Source organism: Vigna radiata, unplaced genomic scaffold (assembly GCF_000741045.1).
Source record: "Vigna radiata var. radiata cultivar VC1973A unplaced genomic scaffold, Vradiata_ver6 scaffold_23, whole genome shotgun sequence".
NCBI classification, from domain to species: Eukaryota; Viridiplantae; Streptophyta; class Magnoliopsida; order Fabales; family Fabaceae; genus Vigna; species Vigna radiata.
The window spans coordinates 1,291,002-1,296,713 of NW_014541837.1; positions in this window are offsets into that span (position 1 = coordinate 1,291,002).

Sequence of the window (5,712 nt, forward strand, 5' to 3'; positions counted from 1 at the left end):
TACTAATAATTTGCTTAACAGAAACAAATTTAAAGACAAAAATTTGGAAAATGTACATACCGTATTTTATTTGGGAAGGAACAAATTTTTTAAAATTTTTAAAAAAATTAGGACTAAATTGAGACAAAATAAAAATACAAGGACCAAATTGGAACAAAATAAAAATACAGGGACCTAATTGCTCAAATTTTTCAAAAATAGGGACCCAATTAAGAAAAAGAAAAATTGAGGGACCTAATTGAAACAAATCACCAAAAATAGGGACTATCAGAATGATTAAACCTTTAGTTTTCTGTTAGTTCTTGTTTGTGGATTTGGAATTGAATATGTTTTGTTTTGGGAAATCAATTGATTGTTATTCATTTTAAGTTCTATATTAGAACTTTAGACCCTGAGGTGGCCAATTTATGAATGGGATGTCTTCCTGTATAATAATAATTCAATTGATATGCCATTTCAAGCAAATTTAGTTCAACTTTGTGACTTTTATCCAACAACTTTGTTCTGTTTAGTAGTTTAGGTTGTGCTTTTACTTCTAATTTTGGTTAGAAACAAAAGTTAGAGTTGGATTCACTTTGGTTTGGCACATTGATTGGAGATCACATAGTTTGAGTTCATCCAATGAACTTTAAGACCCTGTGATGGGCTTAACTTCCCAGGATGTCTTCCTGAAAAGTGATCACACATTCTTTGCACTGATCCACATGAATTTGATTCTAGTTTATGTTCTAACTAGTGTTTCTTGTTTTGTTTCTTTATTTTTGGCATTCTTGTGAATAGGTCAGGTTGTTTCGCTTAGATAGGGAATTCTCCATTTTATTTCATTTGGTCCTGTTCTATGAATTAATTTCATACATCATTTGTTTTCATATCCAGTTAGTTAGTTTTAGTGTCTTTACATTGTTAATTTTTAGCATCCATAGGTTAGTTTTAGTTACATTCACTTCTCATTTTAGTTTAGGTTATGTTCTATTATACATAGGTTCTACACTTTAGCTTAGGTTTCAGGTTTTATTTCGTTATTGTCTTCTTTCTTTTCTTTTAAACAGATTATAGTTTAGCTTTCTTTTCCTTTTTAATTTCATCATTTTCATATTTTTTTTTTATTTCCCCACCTTGCATTAGTTAATAGGTAGTAAATAAGTGAATAAAATACAAGACAAAACTTTACACTTTGAACTTAATTTTAGTCGAGTCCGAGGATTGATACTTATGTTGTCCCTATACTTCATTAGTGGGGAAACTTAGTTTGTTCTGATTTTAGGCGACAAAAAATTAGTTTAACAAAGGCTTAATCCAGTGATGAAGGAGGTGCGTTGGGGCAAATCGGCAAGTGTACCGAGTCGCACAAGTAATATAAAATGGTAAGACTAAGTATCGTATCCCAGAGCACTCTCAGCGCTGAACAATTGTGTGAAAATAAGATTAATTAAGACTTAAAAATAAAAAAGAGACCATTGGGTTTGTGTTGAGTCACTAGCAAGTGTACCAGATCGTGCAAGTAATGTAATCGGTAAAGCCCGATATCGTTCTTCCCATGAGACTCGAAAGGTTTTCTCGTTAGTGTAAATTAAAATCGTAAGACTTGTAAAAAGAAATAATTGTGGTGAATGCAAAGACAAAAAATAAACATGCAAAGTATTTGATTCAATTGGCGAAAAGAGACTATGGATGAATGAAGTTGTTGGGGGTTTACAATTTCATCCTATCTGCTCCCTCTTACCTACTCCTCTTGTTTATTGCGCTTTGTTATCTAATTATTATGCAAACTTTCTTGGCCTACCCTTAACCCGATCCCATGGCGAAAAGAGCCTATTACTAATTACTGGCTTGCTATCCCTAGCCTCCCCTAGCAATTAATAATGCATTAAGAACAGAAGCAAAAACAATTGATCGTCCTACCCCCAATCCCTTGGCAAGTATTGCTTAATCAAGGAATTTCTCACCTGTTCATGACATTACTGTACGTCCCCATATCAATAAAGACAAACAACAATTATCGAATGAGTTAAACGATAAAAGCATTACGCGCAGGTGAGAACCCAACAATTGATAATCAAAGCATATGAAAAATCATATAAATAAACAAGAGTTTAAATAAAAGAGAGTTTCAAAAGATTACATTGTTTCCCCCAACAACAAAAGGGTTTAGTTCACCATTGTCATGGTGAACCTAGATGAAAAGTGAAGGAAAAATGGAAAAGCAAACCCAAGAAAGTATGAAAAGGAGCCTAAGCATCCAAGAAATCTTCTCCAAGGAGTCAAAAGTAGGTTTGGCCGCCCTTCTCTGTCAAAAGAATGAGAATGAAATCGCAACAGGGCTATTTATAACTGAGGAGTGTCACAGAAAACAGGCCCAGGCCCAGCGGACAACAGCCCGGTGGTGCACTTATGTCGCCCGGCGGTTTGCCTCTAATCACGCCACCGCCCGACGGTAGGGGGCCACCGCCCGGCTGTTTTCCTCTAATCGCAAATCCGCCCAACGCCCACGCCAGGTGCCTTCTCGTCGCCCTGGACCGCCTAGCGGTGAATTTTGCCGCCAGGCGGTCCCTAGACTCATCTTTTCTTCACTTTTCTTCCTCTGTCCTGAGTCTAAGACCTTCATCTTCAGCCTCCATCTTCACTTTCATCAAAATAACTACAAAACAATGCAAAATAAACATAATATCGCGAAAAATAGCTTTTGACTCTCAACTGACTCTTTTATTAAGTTTTACTTGATTCTAAGCTCATTCCAAGCCTTAAAGGGTGTAATTTGGTCTAAATAGACATATGAAAATAACTGTTTTTCAACCGTTATCACAACCCCAAACTTAGAACTTTGCTTGTCCTCAAGCAAAACAACACAAAACAAAACAAAACAAAGCTTGGCTTTCTACTATTTCCTCCAATAATTCAACATTCCTAAAGCACATGACAAGAACTACTCAACTTCAAATCTTCAGTGAAATCAAATCAAGATGCATGTATGCTTCCAATTCAGTTCAGTTCCCGAGTTAACCAACATATATTACACATTATGAATGATCAATTCACTAAGCAAAGATGCAATCATGAACTTTAACAATTCTCATCAAGCACGTGTTTCACTCAATCACTCAAGTGTTTAAGGTGGCACTCCAACACTCTATTATTCACAAGTCACATGAAACAAAATTGCCATACATCTAAAGCAACCAAAATCCTTACATGCAAATGCCATCAAAAGGACTTTTCCAAGGCTTGTAATGAGGCTGGGCTAACAAGAAAAATTGGTTTTTCTGGAATGCAAAATCCTTGAGTTAAGAGAGCTTTAATAATATTTAACATTTAAACACAACTCTCCTCCTCACCAACTTCACTTTTCCCAACTTCTTCCATTTTCTTTTTCATTGAGCTCTCTTTCATGCTTTTTCTTCTTTTCTTTTCTTTTTCTCATGCATTTTTCTTTCTCAACATCAAGCTCAATGCTTTTCTATTTTTCCCAAACAACCCCAAACTTGAACCTTTCCATTGCATACAATTAAGCTCATCCCAACTCAAGGTAAAGAATTTCAAGACAAGGGCTTACATCCTGTTTAAGGCTAAGGTTCAAAAAGGGTATAACACATGAAGCATTTTGGGTGAAAATTTGGCTAGAAAAAGGATTTTCAAAAATGGCCTTGATCATATGACATTCACATGTAATTCATTCAATTATCAAGATTCAGGCAATATCATTCATGCTTTCCTGTGAACAATGCATAAAACAGTAAAAACTCTGGAGCTCAAAACCTCACACACATGCTTCCTCACACAATATTCATTCATACACCCCGCTTAGCATCATAACCACAATCATAATTCATCACCCATCTGTTTCACAGAATAACAACATGCACCGCAGCTAAATTATCATTCACATCAAATCATCATCAAATAGGCTCATCATGCAAATTATTTAGTCAAACATCTTCAGAAAAGTATTCAAGCCAAGCACACACTAAAAATAAAATGCAACCTATTCTAGGAATTTAAATGCAAAAGCAAAAGAGAGAATCTAGGTTGCCTCCTAGTATCGCTTGTTTAACGTCACGAGCCTGACCCAAACCTGTTTAGCACTTGTCAGTAAGTGCAATCCATGCCAGCACCCATCAGTGGGTGTACCTACCTGGTATCCTTCAGTGGATACAAAAGTTAGCATCCCTCAGTAGATGCTACCCAAAAATTGATCAAATAAACAAGTATTTACACGTTCAAGAATGAAATAACCCTATACTAAAAAGAATGTTTTACAAAAGTGGAGATAACCCCAATAGACACCCATCAGTAGGTGTTGAAATTCTTCTTGCTTGATATTCTTTTCTTTTTCTTCTTCCTGCTGAATTTCTTTAAAAACTTAAGAACACCAAGCACTTGTTTCCATGTTTCAATCATAGGAACTTTGATCTCTAACTTCTTGAAGATCTCCATATAGTACTTGAACTTCTTTTCCTTCCTATGATTTTTCTTTGTATGAGGAAGGGGCTTTTCATATGATCCTTTCTTCTTTCCTCTCTTCCTATTTTTCTCAACCTTCTCCTTCTTCCATTTTCTTTTTTTCTTTTTTTTTATTTTCTTATTTTTTTTTCTCAACCACTGCTTTTTCTGTCTCCTCATCTTTCTCTCCCTCACTCAACCTTTCTGCTTCATCTTCCTCATCTATCTTTTCCACTTCTCTCTCCACCTTCTCCTCATCAACAACCTCATCAATTTGTGTCTCCAAATTCTTGAAGGTAACTTTATATCTTTTGGAATCACACCTTTCTAGAAATTTGTCGAACTTTTCATTCAAGCTTTTGACTTGTTCCATCACATCAGCTGTTTGTTGACAACGTTGTTGATCATACTCCCACGTTTCTATTGGTGAAGAGCATTGTTGCTGCCACTGATAATGTTGCCTCTCCTCCATGCTTTTGACATGGTATGGTTCAAAATTCATAATCCTCTGAACAAGTTCATCAGATTCTGCACTTCTTTGCATAGGCATGAAATAAGGCTCAGGAGCTTGTCCATATTGACCTTGATCCATGTATGAGTGAGGTTCCCACCAGTGATTGAAATTATTTTGGTAGGATTGAGTGCCCATATAATCAAATTCTTGTTCGTACTGCATTCTGCAAAAGTTAGGCACAAAACCCTAGAAAACATTTATTAGAACAAAAATAACAATAAACATGAAATCAAGTCAAATTCAATCAATTCACACTACTAAAAATAACCTCGAGTCCCCGGCAACGGCGCCAAAAACTTGTTGAGTCACTGGCAAGTGTACCAGATCGTGCAAGTAATATAATCGGTAAAGCCCGATATCGTTCTTACCATGAGACTCGAAAGGTTTTCTCGTTCGTGTGAATTAAAATCGTAAGACTTGTAAAAAGAAATAATTGTGGTGAATGCAAAGACAGAAAATAAACATGCAAAGTATTTGATTCAATTGACGAAAAGAGACTATGGATGAATGGAGTTGTTAGGGGTTTACAATTTCATCCTATTCGCTCCCTCTTACCTACTCCTCTTGTTTATTACGCTTTGTTATCTAACTATTATGCAAACTTTCTTGGCCTACCCTTAACCTGATCCCTCAGCGAAAAGAGCCTATTACTAATTACTGGCTTGTTATCCCTAGCCTCCCCTAGCAATTAATAATGCATTAAGAACAGAAGCAAAAACAATTGATCGTCCTACCCCTTATCCCTAGGCGAGTATTGCTTA